Genomic DNA, 21,579 nt, shown 5'->3' with positions numbered 1-21,579 from the left:
TTTTATATTTTTATCATTACGTTTTCTATCTCCTTCACTCACAGCCACATTAAAAAAAAATATTAAAAAAAAATTATAGGGCCGCTACAGAAACTTTTGAAATATATAGAAATATCAGTGCATTTTCCCTCTCTTCCTCCCACAACACCCAAAACTTCTCCCTAAATTATAGAAACCTCACTCACAGAATTTGGTGAGTAGAATGTGAACGTTCTAAGATCATTCACATCCTATACTTTATATTTTGTCATAGATATTTTTTATAATATAGGATGTTATTTAGGGTGTTGTGAGGAATAAAAAAGAAAATGCAGTGCTTTTTATGTATATTTGAAAATTTACTGTTTAGTCTCTATAATTTTTTAATACTTTCTGGAATTGGTTGTGAGTGGAGAAAAGGTAATGATAAATATATTAAAAAATATTAATTAATTGAGAAGGAAAGAGAAAGTGTAGTGATTTTTAATGTAGTTTTAGATTTGAAGACAGTGAAAGGATGCGAATTCTCTAAATGCACGATGACCAGCTTTTTATCGGTTTTTGTTCGATTTAGGTTTGGTTTTTGACCATGTAGAGGTGGAATCGGTTTCAGTGGTTTCGTTCAGTTATGGTTACGCTTATGTTTTCTCTGAGGAACTGGAACCGGTCTCTACCAGCGGTTTGGGTACGCTAGGTCAGGCTAGGGACCTTTTACATAAACTTTAACGCTAAAAACTAACATCCATCTATTTCAAAGACCATTAGTGTCACGGTTGGTTGAACAATACGGACTATAAATGTAATTTTAAAAAAGATGGGCCAAAAAAACTACATGAAACATTAGTGTAATTAAACTAAAAGAAAAAAAAAGTATACATTTCGCTCTCGTCTTCAACAAACCCCACAAACCCACCGCCCCTTCTTTAATGAAACCGGACCCTACACCCTTTTCGTCCTCTCATGGAACCATCGAATCATCACAATCAAAGATTCAAAGGCCATTGAAATTTTGAACGGTGCTCCTTCTTGGTAACATTGTTAGGACAAAACCAATAGTGAAAACAAAATGTATTGTTTGACAAGTCTGTTTATAATACTATCTAAACTGTTCATTAGGGTTTTTTTTTTTTTTTCATATATTTTTGGAATCTTGTAACGTACCATATAATTATTTGATTCAAATATTGTTAGTTTGAATTGAAAGTTATTAGTTCTTTCTTTCTTTTTTTTCTTTTTCTTTTTTTTGGTTTACATGATTCATCTCATTATGAGTTAGTTCATGACCCAGTTACGAAAGGCATGCTTGATTGACGATCAATCTTGTTTTTGTTTAATTTAACTAATTATTAGTTAATTAATATTTAATCGACATGCCCCCTATATTTTAATTATCAATGACCCAAATTTTAAGTTAATCATTTTTTCCGATAGTTCTAGGTTAGCATGGAGTCCGGCCATGAAGAGTTGACCCAACATACAGGTAAATAACATGAAAACCTTAAAACAAACAAATAACATGAACAATCTTATCAAACCAAAGCTAAGGTTGCCATCTGCCCCATGTGCTAAATATAAAGCTATCCCATGGCCGGATGGCCCACATAACTAACAAAAAAAAAAGGCCTCTCAAGTTTTTAACACTCATCCATTGAACTTCAAAAGTTATTACAAATAATTTGGAAAAAGTTATGTATTGTGCTAATAGTTAATTACGTGTACCGTCGAAAGTAGTATTCTAGCGGTACCTCGGTGACTTTCTTTAAGAAAGCTTATCAGCTCTAGTCTAGTTAATTGTACGTGTACTATCAAAAGTAGTGTTCTAGCGGTACCCCGATGACTTTCTCTAGGGAAGCTTATCGGTTCTAGTCTAGTTTAAGATAAAAGCCAGGTGCTTTATTATAGTGGGCTTTCAAGCACTGAGTTTTCCCTGAAATTGATGGAGGGTCGGGCCACTAGCGTTGTGTGCGATCGCGAGTATATGCGACCTTTTGCCCCTCAGTGTGCTTGGGTGATGGAGGGCCGGGCCAAGCTTTATTGGTCTTTCAAAAAATATTGTAGGTTTACTACTTTAAGACAAATGATAGAAGTTATCAAATAAACTGTTTTTATGTTGTAGAGGCGATTGTGTTTACTATTTGGTGGTTTATTTTGAGAGTAATGAGACAATTTAGACTTTATGAAAGATACGAAAGATCTTATTTTTATTCAATTTTATAGGTGTCTTATCTTTAGTTTTCATCTTGTAGTTATATTTTTTTTTTATTTAAACTGGGTAGAGTAACTTAAAAAACTTTTATCAAGTATGTAATTTTTTATGTTCTTCGGGCGTTTCTAACCAACCGGGGAGGGATTATTTAATGTTTATTTTCTAAAAACAAAGTTATTAAATAAATTTAGCTTAATAATTTAATGCCAAGAAAATTGAAAAAAGGATCGGATGGTGATGACAGAAGCCAATTATAAACAACATTAAAATCAAGGTTTTAATGATTATGATTGAATATAATGTTGGTTATAGTGAATGAGAACGTTTTTATTTTTTATTTTTGAAAAATAAGCTTCATTCATCACAAACAACCTGCAAGTCCTCAAAACGAGGGCCGCAAGGAAAACCAAGTTACATCAATCTAAAAGGATATTTACACCAATTGCTCCATTCTATAGATTTAAATCTAGACCTATTTCGAATCCAAAAATACCAACAAGATTTAATCTTGGACACCACCTCGAAAGCTTTGGCCTCTTTATCCTTAAAATCTTCTCAATTCTTGCATTCCACATACTCCATAAGACCATAACCACTATACAATGAGCCACCCTTTTGTCGAGTTTCGGCTTCTTTAAACCTTTCGCTAACACAAGAATATCCCGAACTTCAAACACAAAAATAGGATCCAAACGGCACCATACGGCAATCCTATCCCATATCTCAGCTGCAAAAATACAACCTGTGAAAATATGATTAGCGGATTCCTGATGCGAATATGGACATTATAATTTAATAATAGAAATGTTATTATCATCATATTTGAATATCCTTTTCTGCAGACAAGACACAAAAGTAAACCAAAATCAGTACTTTGATTTGAAGTAGCTGTTTTTTTACAATTAAAAGTTAAAACTTCATAATAAAAATGTTAGAAACTGTTTTTTTACAATCCCGAAAGGAAAGGAATTTGATTTCTTTTATTAATCGTGAATCACCTTATACGGTTCAATGGGATATACAGGACACTCAAAACTTTGTTTTTAAGATATAGTATAATTTTACACTTTAAACATAACCATTGAATCACATAAGTATTCAAAATATTTTAAACATCGCCTCTTGGCCTAATTAAATAAGGTGTACGTTATCCATGTTAAAAGTAGTGTTGGTTTGAATTCTACAAAATAAATGTTAAGGGGGTGTTTGGCCTAGCTTATTTAATCATGTTTATAGCTTTTTTAGCTTTTTTTTTTTTTTTTTTTACAAAATAAGCTTAGTTTGGTGCTTGTTTTAGCTTTTTAAGTTTATGCTTATAAGCTTATATAAGCTAATTTGAAGAAGCTTATTTGAAAATGGTTTTTTAGCTTATTTGAATAAGCTTATTTGTGTTAGGGTGTAAGTTACTCATTTGCCTTCAAATGATGGTGGATTAATAATTATTAAAGCAACTTATTACTATAACAAATTAAAGAATGATGGATTTAACAACTTATTATCAACTTGTAAAATATAAGCTAATCTAAACACTTAAAAGAAGCTTATCAAATAATAAAAAATAAGTTAGAAGTCACTTTAAAATATAAGCATAAACCAAAAAATAAAAGCTAGGCCAAACACCCCCTAAGTATATTATAAAAATTGATTTTTAAAGGTGTGTTAGCCATTAAAAAAAGTTAGTTAAAGTAGACCAAGTGATACACATCTTTATATTTTTATTACAGCCTTTGTAATTCTTCTCAAATAATTAAACATCCTAATTTAAAAGAAAATAACTTATCATATAGATTTTTTACAGATATACAAGGCCGGCCCTTGGGTAGGGCAAACTGGGCGGCCGGCCGAGACACATAAATTTTGGGGGCCAATATATATATATATATATATATATATATATACACACACTAGCTTTTGAACCCGTGTATTACACGGGATTTTCCATATGATAAAAATAAATAAGGTTTGCTATTTCAATTAATGTGATTCTCAAAATACCTATGAATTAAGGTACTAAAATTGCGTAGGTGGTCAAATATCGGGTATGAAAACGACACTTAACTCAATAATGAATAAAATCCACACTATGTTATAACCCAATTGACAAAATGATTTTGACTCATGACCCGTTGATAGTTAGAATGAATGAGATGAAAGATTAGGAGTTAGGAGAAATATAGGCTTGACACCTAAGCGTCAATATTTTCTTTTATTAGTATAGTAAGATAAGATAAGATTTTATATATATATTCTTTAAAAAAATTATAAAATAGGTATGAATCTTAAGCATATTAAATACATTGGATCCAAAACTTTTTTTTATCCACAATCCATTTAATCTATTTGGCCCAAACTAAATTTAAAAAACTAAATAAATAGTTAACGTTATCGTCGTTTGAAAAAATTAGCTTATATATTTCGTTACTCGGCATAGCCTACGGGCCTTTTTATTTCGGTTCGGCCTAAGTATTTAAATTCTCGGAAACAGCCCTGTAGATATATATTGATGTTTTAAAGATAATATAAAGACATAAGATGTTTTAAACGTTTAATTAAACTTATTATGTTGTGGGGTTATGGATAATTGGAAAAGGGACGATATCTATGTTAGATGCGTAAACTTTTCACATGATTAATACATGATGCATAATTGCTTTGCACTAACCGTTACAAAATATGCATTCCCCTTTATTTTGAAATATCTCATACATCTATAACCATAACATAATTTTGAGGATGACCGATTTTACTAAAGGGTCATCGATGTATACTTTATTGGCAGATATTTTCGATTAATCGCTGTGTTAATATAACCACAATGATTTCCAACAAATCATTGACAAAATTTTAAAAAACCATAAAATTGCCTATGCGGTCAAAACTAAGATTTTAACCTTTTATTTTGTTTTATCAGTTGATGACGGTGTCAGTCGCCTCTAAGCTTTGTGGGTGATACCGCGGGTTTGAAACTTCAATCTTTTAACAGCTTGTGGGGCTTGACCTGAAGGTGATATTAATACCACTCAACCCAAAGTGCTTGATCCATGAGTCCATGGAACCACCTCTGCAAAGGCGAGATCATATCCTTCTTTGGAATAATTTTCAATTTGTCAACAAAATCATTTTCCTATCAGCGATGAACGCTAGCATGTCTTAAACTACATAATTTCATGCATGCATGTAAAGTAATTTACAGCTTTTAGTTGAAGACTTAAAGTTATGAGTAATTAACTGTTGGTAATATATAAACATACTTGATAATAATAATAATAATAATAATAATAATAATAATAATAACCGTACTTATAACTCAAAAGACATAAATATACACGTACATGATCATAAATATTTTCTACAATGATGCATGCATGATTACGTACATGTACTATACAAGTATGCAACAAATTATATAGTATCTACCTCACCTTTTCAACGTTATGAATTTAAACCGACAGTATATCAAGTTCATTCTTGGCTATACACATTTTTTTGAAATTAAATCAAGAAGGTAGCATGATATAACAAAATTTTATTATAAGGTATGTTGGGTTACGTTAAGTAGTCACATCCCACTTTCATGCAAGACTTAATGTGTCCGATTGATTTATGAACTTAATAGAGCGAATACTTAAAATATTTCAGCATCTACTTTGACCACAATACATTAGATGAGAACGCATAAAATACGACATGAGTATATATAAAATTATAAACACAAAACAAGACCGTGGATGGAGCATGGGGAATGCTATTTTAGAGTTTGAGAGCAAAGTTGCTTCAGGAACATGTAACAATAAGATAACATACAGTTTGAGATGCATTTTAAATATTTTCTATTTTTCTATATTCAGTTGGTCTGATGATTTTAATGTTATCACTTATCAGACCATTTTGGGTGATTAGTGATTCACTTAGGTTCAAATAAGAAATTAAAATATAAATTGATACAAGTTAGGAGGTGTAAATAAATACACATTTAATGAAGATTCTTCTAATTTATAGTAACATGGTATTTGGCAATCCACTACTAGTAATTACATTGGTTATAAAACTACCAAGTTTAGCTATGACGGTTATATAGCTACTGGCCGATTATATAACCACCGATGGTAGTTATGATGATTATTAACCACCTCTATCCAATCCCTATATGTAGAGGTCATCTAGCTGTCTCTCACGAAAGTCACACAAATTTACACTTGTTGTTGTCAGAAGTTTGAGTTTTATCCATTTCCCAAATTACTGTATTACTCTCGGGAAGTGTATCACGACTATCAAATTATTCAAGCTTTATCTCCAATCACCAACATATCCTATTGTCTGACGTTGCATAACATCATATTATTATATAACATAACTATATTACTAAAAAATAGTTGTAGGATAAAATATCCTGTCCAAGCTCTTTACACTATATCCATCCACACCACTTTTTGTCTCTCTGTACGTAAATAAATATTAATGCTTATAAGTTATAACTACTGACTCTGCATATGCCTCCAACATCCCCTAACGTTCGTTACCTAGCTAATCAACCTTCAAAACCTGTTTCTTAATCAACCACTCGATACTTAATTATAACATACAAAAAAACCATGAGCACCTCCTCTAAAACCCCCAGTCCTACATCAACCAGAAAACACCCTACATACCGCGGAATACGGTGTCGTAGCGGGAAATGGGTGTCAGAGATACGCGAGCCACGCAAAACCACTCGTATCTGGCTCGGGACGTACCCCACTCCTGAGATGGCTGCTGCCGCCTATGACGTGGCAGCGCTGTCACTCAAAGGCGGCAGCGCAGAGTTGAATTTCCCTGACCTTGCCAGGTCATATCCGTTGCCGCCTTCGCTGGAGCCTGCCTTCATCAAGAGTGCAGCGGAGGCGGCGGCAGGGCTGGTGAAATGTTTGGATGAGACGACTTGTGTCAGGCAGACAGGTGGTGGAGAGTTTGTTGATGAAGATGCTTTATTCGGTATGCCGAATTTGTTGATTGATATGGCTGATGGAATGATGATCAGCCCGCCGCCGGAGGTTAGTAACGATGGTTCATCGGTGGTGGATTCTTCTGGTTCTGATAATCTATGGAGTTATTAATTATATTTAGGTATTTATTTTGTAAACAAAATGGAGTGTACGTGACAAGTAGTATATATGCATATCGCATAATATTGCATGCATGGTCAAATTAGATGACTGTGTTGAGTATATGATGAGTATACAAATTTTATCTCATGTATATGCATGAATGTGTGAAGGTCGTGTATTATATGGTGCTTGGTTGAGTGAAATGAAGTTTAATTAAAGTATAAAAATTCTATAATTAAGTATGGTTTGTATTATAATGTGGTGAGATATTTGGTTATATATCAGTTATTTACGAAAAACTTCACTAAACGGTAGACAAAGTGTATTTTTAAAAAAACACCTCACCTTATGCTCGTTTCATCATTTTGTTATTTTTTCTTGAAATATTACACTTTTAAATTAAATGACCCAAACAGAAATATATGAGCCATAGTTAATATTTTTTTGATTTTTTTAACTCGACTTAAAGCGAGCTAGCAGTACATTATATAAAATAGTTATCGCTTTATACTCAAAAAACGAAACTGACAACGAAATTTTCGTTTTGTTTACACATACAACATTACAACGTGCTTGTATCTAGTGCACTAGATATATTTGCTAGCATTTTGTTTTGATGCACTTAATGATGAAATCCCTTTTTGTGAGTGGTTTCTTTGTTCACATGCGATTTCTTTGTTTCCGGTGCACGTTCACCCATATGTTTCCTGAGTTGACGTATGATCGTATCATTTCGTTCGTGTGGGGAAAAATAGGTCAAGTTACACCGGGTCAGGTTAGAAAGAGTCGGTTAAAAAAAAAAAGACGTAGGGTGTGTTTGGCAAAAAGCTTTTAGGAGTTTTTAGGGGCTTCAAGCTTCAAGCTTTTGAGAAAAAGCTTCTATCTAACAAAAAGCCTTGTTGGTTCAATGGGCTTGAAACTTTTGTATTAGGAGAAAAAACTTTTTTTCTAAACGCTACTACTATTAGCGTTTGAGAAAAAGCTAAAAGCTTTTACAATTGAATTTACAATTTTGGTATTTGAACTTTCATCAATTTTTGTTAATTTATATAATAGTTACATATTGTACCCTTATTTAAAACTAACTACCCCCATGACTCTTTAAAAGTCCATAATTTTTTCACACGTTAATATTTTTTAAAACACATTACATCATAAAAAAGAACATTTTATTCTCTTTAATTTGAGTATGATATTGATATACTTCTTTACCGGTTACGATTGGCAACAAGTCGAGTCAGAAGAGCTCGGGTCTTGTGTAAAACCAAATTAGCGTCGGAACGAGTTGATAAAAAAGGGTTAATTTAGTTTAGTTCGTGTCGGTACGGTTTTGGGTCAAAAGGGGCCAGGCCAGAACATGTTTCAGATTAAAAACGGTGTCGGGTCGGAAAAGGTTTCAAATCAAAAGAGGTTGTTTTAAAAAACTATCTATTTGAAATTACTGTATATTTTAGTTTTGTTTCTTGATTTTCGCCACGATTACATGCTTGCTGTCTTTGCACAAAGTATACGTTTGCATTCGGGTTATGCGTGCACTACTATCAAGTGAATCACGTACTGACACTGATTATGCGGTTGATCTCAGGTTACGTGCGCACTCCGCCACACCGCGCTGGTACCCAATTAATTTTATTAAAAGCTCCAGCTACTCTGCCAAATATCTAAATATATCTAAAAAGCTCCAGCTACTCTGCCAAACACCTAAATTTATCTAAAAAGCTACAGCTACCAGCTTCCAGCTTCTAGCTACCAGCTTTCAGCTTCCAGCTAGTTTTGCCAAACATACCCATAATTGTGGCAAAAAACCAAACTCCTAAAATTATGATTTCATTTTAACTTTAAAGTAATAATAATATAGCTACAGACAACCAACTCAAAATAACAAATACTTTAACCGCACAGAAGTTTGGCGAGCTAAATCATTAAGTAACCAGTATTAGCTATTAGCGTTGTTCATCATTCAAAAAATAAAAAGGTTGAGCTGTCTAATGAGATTGATTTAATTCATAAAATTTATACTTTACATGATCACATGATGCATATAAATATTAAGTGTTCAATGGCTTCTATTAAAAATAAAACTACTCAATTTTTTTTCTTAATTCCACATGGAACTTGTATGAAAGTAAAGGAGGATGTGACGCTTATAAAAGGGACCTTCACCAGTTGGAAAATAGACCGTTATGTATTTGTCATTTAAATAAATGCAAATGTGCCTAAAATCGAATTTTTCGATACCAACTTGTTTGCGTCAATTTGTTTGGGCTAATACGTTCAAGTGTGGGTTACAATTTACAACTATTATGTTTGCGTGAACACAAACTTATACACGTGAACAACTGAACAAGCATAGAGTTAACATTACAAGTGACAAACTGATTAAATTTTACCACTAGAAACGGATATGTCACATGTGAACGTGTAGATATTTTCTCGCAAGCTTTGTTTTCAAGTATAAACTTGTAATGGCACAAGCTCATTTTTTCTTAAATAAAGTTGTTAGGTTTCTATATTATTAATTAAAATAGTATTTTGTAGAAATACCAACTGTTTTATAATATTGTATAATGTAATTTTAAATTGCTTATTTTCAGTACTACCAAATTACAAGATATATACCCAATTTACTTTTGCAAATCATTTTTGTTAGTTACTTCGCTTTATTGTATTACATCAAATTTTATATTTTAAAATTGTAGGAAACGGTTCGCGTATAAAAATAAAACACTTTTAATAAAATGATTACAATACAAGTAATCAAACCTATCTAGAAAAACAAGTAAATTACAATACGAATTACACCAGAAAAAATCAAAATTACAATACAATTGAAATAAAATAATGCAAGAAAGGTGTATAAGAAGAATGGTGTCGTAGTCTTTGTAGCCGATGATCGTGTTTTACACAGGGCCCTTAAAACAAATTCCGGGTCTCTCCCCGTTTTGTTTCCCAGGGTACAACGGCCTAAGCAATATGTACTGCCGGGGAGGGCTCTAGCACCCAAATAGTACCTTAAAAAAATGATGAAGATGATCAAGAATGTTGAAATTCTTTAGGAAGAAAGTTAAAGAAAACACAAGAGAGAATGTGTTATGTGGTGTGTCTTCAACCAAGGAGCTCCCTTGGTATTTATACTAGTAGAAGATTGAAACCATTCAACCATCACTAATGACAAAATTGAAACACTCTAATCAACATTAACCAACGCATTTAAGTTTTGACCAAAACTTAATGACATGTTGAATGGTCTTGACTAAATCAAAGGTGTTTCAACTAATCATGTAATATAAAAGAATTCAAAATTAAAAATATTTTATTTACACAAAAAATTTTCCAACAATCCCCCACATGTGAAAATAAAACTCATTCATTTCCACACATTTTCTAACAATCCCCCACATGTGAAAACAAAACTCATTCATTTTCACATTAAGAACAATCCATACATGCAAGTTTATTAGATTCAATTCAACGGTTGGGCATTGCAGGATAGGTAGGTGTTACCCTTTGAACCTTCCTTTGTGAAGCATACTTAGTTTCCTAGCAGTGTGTAGACACGATGTCTTTGAACATACCCCCATTTATGTAGACGACAATACACTTCACACAACACTCTCCCTGGTCTGGCCAACCCCTCACTGTCGTGTCCTATTATGGTCCTGGATGTCACACCCGGCCCTGAGCGGCGGATACAGCCGGGCGCGCGCGAGTGGGGATTGATAATTAAGCACGGGCCATTGCAAACATTCAAAGATTTTCATTGCGCATGAAAAGTTTAGTACAAATACATTACATTGTTTAAAAATTACATAAAAACATCCAAGTATAAAAACTGTTGAAGATTTCCACGCCATATCCCCTTGCGCGGCGGGAACAACCACGCGCATCGAAGGGATAGAACTAAAATCTTCCAAAAAGCTAGTTTTAGATGTTCAACGTGAGGTGCTCTAAGTGTGACTCCATGCGCTACCTAGTTATCTCCTGAAAGACACGTAAAAACATTTGAATCAGTATAAACTGAGTGAGTTCACAAGTTTTAGTAACTTGATAAATCGCATTGCATCATAGTCTTGATAAAATCATATTGAAACACATTTATGATTTCATGTCTAAACATATACTTGATAATCCGTATGAAAACATAGATCTGACACATATTTCTGATAAAAGTCGTTCCGCGGGCTACGCGCGATCATTACTGGAAGTGTGCTCGTCCATGCAAAGAGGCGTTGCCCCTACGAGCTAAATAATATAATGCCGTCCCGCGGTTTACGCGTGGACATTTCTGAAAAACCGTGCTCGTCTATGCAAAGAGGCGTTGCCCCTACGAGCTAATCAATAATTCCGTCCCGCGGGTTACGCGCGGACGTTGTGCCGGAAAACAAGGCGCTCGTCCATGCAAAGAGGCGCGACCCCTACGAGCGGGCTCAAACCCATAGCACTGCCCCATGACCATACTAGGCACTCGTCTATGCAAAGAGGTGCGACCCCTACGAGTGGGTGGATCAAACCAGCAGTCCCTACCCTTAGAGTTCCAATGGTAAAGTGATCACTTACTCGAGTTCTAGCGCACATACATCGAAAACCTTAGATATCCGTTCGCATTGTTCATCATGAAATATAATTTAAACACATAATCGCTTGCATAGCTTGTAAGTATACCATGATAAAACATTATTTAAGTACGTGTCCCTCGCCCCGAAAGCAGTTTAAAAATAGTGAAAACAGTGAAAATAGGGGCTGTGAGACTCACCTGTGGTTCTTGTTAGGGATTAAATCGAGATTCGGGTTTTCTTGGTGTTGGCCTCGGAATTGAAGGTCTAGAATACGATTAAATAACAAGAAGTATATATATTAAGATCAAGAAATAGGAGAATATAAGGGTTGGAAAGTAGATCTCAAGGTTATATTCTCGGCTTACCTAGTAACAGGATCGGAAATGAAAACAACGGATGCTTGGGAGAGGATTAGTGCAAGTTTGCAGTTCTTTGGAGTGTGTTTTGAGTGATAATTTAGGTTACATATTTATAGGCAAACTCAAGGGAACACAATCCCTTGCTTTAGGGGATTGTAATCTTTTCATATCTAGGTGTAATGATGATAAAGTATGGAAATTATTATTGTTTACTTAAAAGTGGAGGAGTGGACAAAAGATCTTGATTTGATTTGGACAGGGCATGCAGGTCTGGGGTTGGTGAGAATAGGGTGGCTGACAGTTGACTTTTCATGTTACAGTGTGCTTTTTCAGGTACTTTTGTCAGTGTTCAGTAAAAAGTGGAAAATCTCTGAAACACGCTACTGTTTCCTTTTGGGCGGGAGTAATCTCCTTATGACTGGAGAATAGACTAAGTGTTCTGTGCGCATCACTTTGTGCGCATAGCTTTCTGCGTGAAGGACATTTCTTTGCTGCGGGTAGGTGCGTAACCTTCTCGCAGTTAGGGATATTGAGTTTCATTTGTAGATTCTCCAGGTGGTCTTGGTATTTCAACATAGTGATCAGTCATGTTGAAGTCAATTCCATCTTGAAGCTTCAGGCAAACTAGCCCTCAATGTTCCCGCCATGCGGGGAGGTTAGTTCCCTTCCGCACGGGCATAAACGATTTAGGATGCACCCGCCTTAGCATCATGCGGGATGGTCAACCCATAGACAACATAACATTAAGTTACATGAAAACATAAAGCCAAAACATTCGCGCATGGCGCATATAACATATGCTCACCCTGGTTCTTAACATGGTGCGCTCGCGCAGGGCGCACATAACAAATGCACGCGCTGACTAACATGGCGCGCTCGCGCAGGGCGCACATAACAAATGCACGCGCTGACTAACATGGCGCGCTCGCGCAGGGCGCAAATAACAAATGCACGCGCTGACTAACATGGCGCGCTCGCGCAGGGCGCACATAACAAATGCACGCGCTGACTAACATGGCGCGCTCGCGCAGGGCGCACATAACATAATTACCTAATATTTAGGTTGATTACTTGGTTTAAGGGATTGGGAATTTACCGGGTGTCACATTCTCCCCCTGTTAAGCGAATTTCGTCCCGAAATTTAGGAGACGTTGCTGGCAGAAGCCATGCTCTGAAAGAGGTGTGGGTATTTCTTGCGTATTTGGTCTTCTCTTTCCCAAGTGAATTCAGGCCCACGCCTCGAGTTCCATTGAACCTTTACTAACTTGATTTTGCTCCTGCGTAACTTTTGTTCTTTCCAATCGGTTACTGCTATAGGTTCTTCTACGAAGTGCAGCTGTTTGTCGATGTGAATCTCTTCCAACGGCAAAATCAACGTTTCGTCAGATAAGCACTTTTTGAGGTTGGACACATGAAACGTATCATGAACTCCACTGAGTTCGGCGGGTAAACGGAGTTTATAAGCAACCGGACCGATCCTTTCCAGGATCTCAAATGGTCCAATGAAGCGCGGATTCAACTTTCCTCGCTTGCCGAAACGGGGGACTCCTTTCCATGGAGAGACTTTCAAAAGTACTTTATCCCCTACTTGAAATTCCAATGGTTTCCTTCGCACATCTGCGTAGCTCTTCTGTCTGTCGCGCGCTGTCTTAAGGCGATCCCTTATCTGAAAAATCTTGTCTGTTGTTTCTTGGATCAATTCTGGACCAGTCATTTGCTTGTCACCTACTTCAGCCCAGCACAGTGGGGATCTACACTTGCGCCCATACAGAGCTTCGAACGGCGCAGCCTTAATGCTTGTGTGATAGCTGTTGTTGTAAGAAAATTCAACCAATGGGAGATGAGTATCCCAGCTACCTTCGAAATCGATTGCGCACGCGCGTAGCATATCTTCCAATGTCTGGATTGTTCGCTCGCTTTGCCCATCCGTTTGAGGATGATATGCCGTACTCATGTCAAGACGAGTACCTAAAGCCCCTTGTAACGATCTCCAAAACCTTGATGTGAACCGACTATCTCTATCAGAAATGATGGACACTGGGACTCCATGTTTTGAAACTACTTCTCGAATATACAGTCGGGCTAACTTTTCCATCCTATCGGTTTCCTTGATCGGCAGGAAGTGCGCTGACTTAGTTAGCCGATCCACAATAACCCATATTGTGTCATAACCCCCAGGTGTCCTTGGCAGTTTGGTGATGAAGTCCATAGAGATTTGTTCCCACTTCCACATGGGAATTTCTGGCTGCTGAAGCAACCCTGATGGTTTCTGGTATTCAGCCTTCACCTTCGAACACGTCAGGCACTTACTGACATACGTCGCGATGGCGCCTTTAAGATTGGGCCACCAATACAGCGTTTTAACATCTTGGTACATCTTGTCTGCGCCAGGATGTACGGAATACCGCGTCTTGTGAGCTTCGTTTAATACTTGCTCGCGCAATCCTCCCTTGAGAGGGACCCATATGCGGTTAGCGAAATATAGATTGCCGTTCTCTTTAAGTTCCAAATTCTTAACCATACCCCCAAGGCATTCGTTTTTAACAAACTCTGGTTTCAAGGCTTCTTGCTGAGCGTCTCGGATGCGGGTAGAGAGATCTGCGTGAATGGTCAACCTTAGAGCCTTGACTCGTAGCGTTTTTATTCGCTCCTTCCTACTTAGCGCGTCTGCTACCACATTCGCCTTTCCAGGGTGGTACTTAATTTCACAATCATAATCATTCAACAACTCCACCCATCTCCGTTGCCTCATGTTTAAATCCTTTTGATCAAATATATGTTGAAGGCTCTTGTGATCCGTAAAGATTATACACTTTGTTCCATAGAGGTAATGGCGCCAAATCTTTAGCGCGAAGACAACCGCTCCAAGTTCTAAATCATGCGTTGTGTAGTTCTTTTCATTGGTCTTGAGTTGGCGTGAGGCATATGCTATGACTTTGTCTCGCTGCATAAGGACACATCCAAGTCCCTGATGTGAAGCGTCGCAGTAAACAACAATGTCATCCATCCCCTCGGGCAAAGACAAAATTGGCGCACTACATAACTTCTGTTTCAACATTTGAAATGCTGTTTCCTGATTTTCGCCCCAAACAAACTTCTTGTCTTTCTGAGTTAGCGCGGTCAGAGGTAGAGCTATTTTGGAGAAGTTCTCAATGAAGCGTCGATAGTAGCCAGCTAGTCCTAGGAATTGCCTTACCTCAGTTGGGGTTTTTGGCGCTTCCCAGTTTTCGATGGCCTTGACTTTGGAAGGATCAACGTGAATTCCTTTCTCGTTTACAACGTGACCGAGAAAGTGAACTTCTCTAAGCCAAAACTCGCACTTGGAAAACTTCGCATACAACTTTTCTTTCCTCAACAATTCCAAAATCAATCTCAGGTGTTGCTCATGCTCGGCCTTGGTCCGTGAGTAAATCAGAATATCATCTATAAACACAATCACAAACTTGTCCAAGTATGGTTTGCATACGCGGTTCATCAGATCCATGAATACAGCCGGCGCATTAGTTAGCCCGAAAGGCATCACTAAGAACTCATAATGGCCGTATCTAGATCGGAAGGCTGTTTTCGGCACATCTTCCTCATGGACCCTAAGTTGGTGGTATCCTGACCGTAGATCTATCTTCGAATAATAACTGGATCCCTGCAACTGGTCAAATAAGTCGTCAATCCTCGGTAAGGGGTACCGATTCTTGACTGTCAGCTTGTTCAGCTCCCTGTAGTCAATACACATTCTGAACGAACCATCCTTCTTCTTAACAAACAGTACTGGAGCTCCCCAAGGTGAAAAGCTTGGGCGTATGAAACCCTTATCCAATAGTTCCTGTAACTGATTGGATAGCTCTTGCATCTCAGATGGAGCTAAGCGATAAGGCGCTCGAGCTACTGGCGCAGCTCCTGGGACTAAATCAATACGAAACTCGACTTGTCGCGGCGGCGGTAATCCGGGCAAATCTTCAGGAAAAACTTCTGGAAATTCGCGCACTACTGGTAAGTCTTCAATTCTTCGCTCATCTCCTTTCTTCTCTACGACATGCGCCAGGAAGGCGTAGCACCCTTTCCTTAGGCACTTTCGCGCCTTTAGGCACGAAATCAGTTTCGTCGCAACTCCCCTTCTTTCCCCTTGAATTACCAAGGTTTCTCCGTTCAACAGTGGGATCCGAACCTGCTTCTCATGGCAAATAACTTCCGCGTGGTTCTCGACTAACCAATCCATACCTACCACAATGTCAAAACTTCCCAAGTCTATTGGCAACAAATTAATATCGAACCCGTGACCTCCCATGACTATTACACATTGATCAGTTCTTTCGTTCGCGCATAACTGCCTACCATTGGCTAGTTCTATAGTATAAGGCGTGTCTAGCCTACTGGTTGCTAGGCCTAGGGAGTCTTTAAACTCAGCGGATATAAAACTTAGGTCAGCGCCAGTATCAAATAAGACAGATGCAAAATGTCCATTAAGCAAAAACGTACCGGTTACCACATTCGGCTCTTCTTTAGCTTCGCCTGCGCCGATCACAAAAGCTCTCCCGCGAGCTTGGTTCCCCTTTTGCGGGCAACCCCGACTAAAATGCCCTGGCTTCCCGCATGCGTAGCAGTTGTCGCTTGCTCCAGCTTCTCTGACACGGCAATTCATCGTCTTGTGCCCTGGTCTGCCACATTTGGCGCATTCGATTCTTGCGCATTCACCCTCGTGGTGATACTTGCATTTGTTGCACCATGGGCGAGGCCCGCTGTATCCTTTTCGTGGTGGCTCCGCGGCCTGAATCGCGTAAGTCCTTGCGCTCTCCTGCTTCTTGAACGGTGGCTGCTTGGAGTCGGACCCTCGGTGGTGAGAGTTCCATTTCCTCTTGGGATCAGAGGTTCGCTGCTCGATTCCGCGCGTAGTTAACATACCCGCACGGACCGTATCCCTTGTAAGGGTGATGGCCCGCGCTACCGCCTCATCAAAGGTTGGAGGCGCTGCGGCGTTGAGCGGAACCCTAACAACAGGAGGTAACCCAAAAATATACCTCTCGATCTTCTTTTCCTCCGTGTTTGCCATGTCTGGCACCAACTGGCAAAGTTCGTTGAACCGGTTGTTGTAGGCGTCGATATCCGTTCCTACCATGGTGTGGTTCCAGAATTCCTGTTGTAGACTCTGGATTTCTGCGCGAGAGCAGAACTTTCTCATCATCATTTCCTTCAGTTCCTCCCAGGTCTTGTGGAGAGCAACTTCTCGCCCCAATGTTTTCGTTTGAAGCTTCCACCAAGACGAAGCTGCTTCTTGGAACATGCAGGTCGCGTAAAGGACCTTCTGGTTCTCACTACATCCGCTAATGGAGAGAACTGTCTCCATCTTGTCAATCCAGTTGTAGAGCCCAATGGCCCCTTCGGTTCCCTTGAATGGCCAAGGCTTACAGGCCATGAATGTCTTATAGGAGCATCCTTTGTCCAAGGCTCCTGATTCGAGTTCTGGGGTCTCATTCTGACGACCCTGACTTGATTCGGCCTTGCTGGCCTCATGTGTTGCGATTGCTTGCGCGATTATTTCCGCGAGTTCCTCGGGTGTCATGGTAATTCCTTTGGCTTTAGTTGGAGGCATTCTCGCTTTAAAAGAGAATGAAAATATATCAGGCTTAGCGCATGTACTCTGAGCACATTATGTTATCATTATTTACTAGACACTGTGTGACCCGTGTTCCTAAGTGTGTGTATAGTTTCTTTTGAAAATATTTTCTTTGAAAAATATTTCATGCGATTCCCCAACGGTTATAGTCTAGGTTAAAACTTCTTTTCCTAGTTCGCTATAACCAGTGCTCTGATACCAATCTGTCACACCCGGCCCTGAGCGGCGGATACAGCCGGGCGCGCGCGAGTGGGGATTGATAATTAAGCACGGGCCATTGCAAACATTCAAAGATTTTCATTGCGCATGAAAAGTTTAGTACAAATACATTACATTGTTTAAAAATTACATAAAAACATCCAAGTATAAAAACTGTTGAAGATTTCCACGCCATATCCCCTTGCGCGGCGGGAACAACCACGCGCATCGAAGGGATAGAACTAAAATCTTCCAAAAAGCTAGTTTTAGATGTTCAGCGTGAGGTGCTCTAAGTGTGACTCCATGCGCTACCTAGTTATCTCCTGAAAGACACGTAAAAACATTTGAATCAGTATAAACTGAGTGAGTTCACAAGTTTTAGTAACTTGATAAATCGCATTGCATCATAGTCTTGATAAAATCATATTGAAACACATTTATGATTTCATGTCTAAACATATACTTGATAATCCGTATGAAAACATAGATCTGACACATATTTCTGATAAAAGTCGTTCCGCGGGCTACGCGCGATCATTACTGGAAGTGTGCTCGTCCATGCAAAGAGGCGTTGCCCCTACGAGCTAAATAATATAATGCCGTCCCGCGGTTTACGCGTGGACATTTCTGAAAAACCGTGCTCGTCTATGCAAAGAGGCGTTGCCCCTACGAGCTAATCAATAATTCCGTCCCGCGGGTTACGCGCGGACGTTGTGCCGGAAAACAAGGCGCTCGTCCATGCAAAGAGGCGCGACCCCTACGAGCGGGCTCAAACCCATAGCACTGCCCCATGACCATACTAGGCACTCGTCTATGCAAAGAGGTGCGACCCCTACGAGTGGGTGGATCAAACCAGCAGTCCCTACCCTTAGAGTTCCAATGGTAAAGTGATCACTTACTCGAGTTCTAGCGCACATACATCGAAAACCTTAGATATCCGTTCGCATTGTTCATCATGAAATATAATTTAAACACATAATCGCTTGCATAGCTTGTAAGTATACCATGATAAAACATTATTTAAGTACGTGTCCCTCGCCCCGAAAGCAGTTTAAAAATAGTGAAAACAGTGAAAATAGGGGCTGTGAGACTCACCTGTGGTTCTTGTTAGGGATTAAATCGAGATTCGGGTTTTCTTGGTGTTGGCCTCGGAATTGAAGGTCTAGAATACGATTAAATAACAAGAAGTATATATATTAAGATCAAGAAATAGGAGAATATAAGGGTTTGGAAAGTAGATCTCAAGGTTATATTCTCGGCTTACCTAGTAACAGGATCGGAAATGAAAACAACGGATGCTTGGGAGAGGATTAGTGCAAGTTTGCAGTTCTTTGGAGTGTGTTTTGAGTGATAATTTAGGTTACATATTTATAGGCAAACTCAAGGGAACACAATCCCTTGCTTTAGGGGATTGTAATCTTTTCATATCTAGGTGTAATGATGATAAAGTATGGAAATTATTATTGTTTATTGTTTACTTAAAAGTGGAGGAGTGGACAAAAGATCTTGATTTGATTTGGACAGGGCATGCAGGTCTGGGGTTGGTGAGAATAGGGTGGCTGACAGTTGACTTTTCATGTTACAGTGTGCTTTTTCAGGTACTTTTGTCAGTGTTCAGTAAAAAGTGGAAAATCTCTGAAACACGCTACTGTTTCCTTTTGGGCGGGAGTAATCTCCTTATGACTGGAGAATAGACTAAGTGTTCTGTGCGCATCACTTTGTGCGCATAGCTTTCTGCGTGAAGGACATTTCTTTGCTGCGGGTAGGTGCGTAACCTTCTCGCAGTTAGGGATATTGAGTTTCATTTGTAGATTCTCCAGGTGGTCTTGGTATTTCAACATAGTGATCAGTCATGTTGAAGTCAATTCCATCTTGGAGCTTCAGGCAAACTAGCCCTCAATGTTCCCGCCATGCGGGGAGGTTAGTTCCCTTCCGCACGCGCATAAACGATTTAGGATGCACCCGCCTTAGCATCATGCGGGATGGTCAACCCATAGACAACATAACATTAAGTTACATGAAAACATAAAGCCAAAACATTCGCGCATGGCGCATATAACATATGCTCACGCTGGTTCTTAACATGGTGCGCTCGCGCAGGGCGCACATAACAAATGCACGAGCTGACTAACATGGCGCGCTCGCGCAGGGCGCACATAACAAATGCACGCGCTGACTAACATGGCGCGCTCGCGCAGGGCGCAAATAACAAATGCACGCGCTGACTAACATGGCGCGCTCGCGCAGGGCGCACATAACATAATTACCTAATATTTAGGTTGATTACTTGGTTTAAGGGATTGGGAATTTACCGGGTGTCACACTGGAACACTAGCCTGGTTCTGTGAGAGCTCTAGTATTTTGCCCCAAAATCCATTCGAACCGACCCTAGTTCTCTCTCACATAGGTGATTCTCGCTCGAATCATTAAAAGCAATAGGTTTGTTGATTTCCACAAATCATTAACCTTTATTATGCTTATCTTTACAACATGTGTCACTGACTGGAATGGAATAGGACGCGCGCACATGCAATGCCCTTTAGTTTGGTTTGGGGTACTCCCCCACAGTGACCACCCTTGGTTTCATGATTAAGTTGTCCTATTAAACCTAGATCTTGGGATCTCCAGTCAACTAGGTTAGGTTTCCCTCATGTCCTCTTTTCCCATGGGCTTTAGTCCTATTCCTTTTGACGACTTGTTAACTAACTCTTTGCTTAAGCCTTTTGTTAACGGGTCTGCAATGTTATCTTTTAACTTCACATAGTCAATCGTGATAACACCCGTTGTGAGTAGTTGTCGTACCGTGTTATGTCTACGTCGAATATGCCTTGATTTGCCATTGTACATCACGTTATGGGCTCTACCAATCGCTGATTGATTGTCACAATGTATGCAAATAGCCGACAAAGGCTTTGGCCATATTGGAATATCTTCCACAAATTGACGTAGCCATTCCGCCTCTAGTCTCATTCCACAACTTGATCTCTCATCAACCCTCGGGTTGTTAGATCCATAGACATTATCTTTGACTTTGTAAAATCAACAACGATAATTTGTAATTGAGATAAGTTGTTTTAACGTGTTGTTGGCTCATAAGTCATTCTTGCCATTTGTCATTCCTAATACTATAACTCATAATCTCTACCTAGATCTAGTTACATCGTTTAGTCTTTAGAATTACATGAAACGCTCTTCAAGGCTCAACACGTTTCCATCATGCCTTTGGTAAACTGTATCAGAAATCTACCAGGATTCTGAATGTTACCAATTGGCATCCAAGTCTAATATTCTAGATAGACTTGTTATGACATTGTGTACTCCACTTGGTCACATGTTTGCAATCTTTAATTGGATTACCAACATCCTTATTTCCAAACATTCTACATTCTTATCAAATTGCAAGTTACCCCCACATTTAAGTCTTATTAGATAAACTTATCCAATCACTAAGAGGGGTAATGAAAGGTTCTCCCTTTAACGCGAGGATTGAGAAAGCATTCTCAAAGACCATTTCAACATACCATACTGGGTTGTTTCTTAAATGGCTTATCCCCCACATTGCTTGCACTTTGATCCAGTTTAGGCAAAT

The 21,579-nt window shown here is 38.6% G+C and overlaps 1 pseudogene; it reads left to right on the top strand.

Annotated features, from left to right (window-relative positions):
* The first annotated feature begins 6,777 nt into the window (after positions 1 to 6,777).
* Positions 6,778 to 7,278, top strand: LOC143599275 (ethylene-responsive transcription factor ERF026 pseudogene; annotated as a pseudogene).
* The last annotated feature ends 14,301 nt before the right edge of the window (positions 7,279 to 21,579 follow it).

This window comes from Bidens hawaiensis, unplaced genomic scaffold (genome assembly GCF_021521415.1).
Source record: "Bidens hawaiensis isolate Kalapana, Puna unplaced genomic scaffold, B.hawaiensis_p1.1 tig00051727_1, whole genome shotgun sequence".
NCBI classification, from domain to species: domain Eukaryota; kingdom Viridiplantae; phylum Streptophyta; class Magnoliopsida; order Asterales; family Asteraceae; genus Bidens; species Bidens hawaiensis.
The sequence above is the reverse complement of the archived record's forward strand: the minus strand, read 5'-3'. Positions and strand labels throughout refer to the sequence as shown.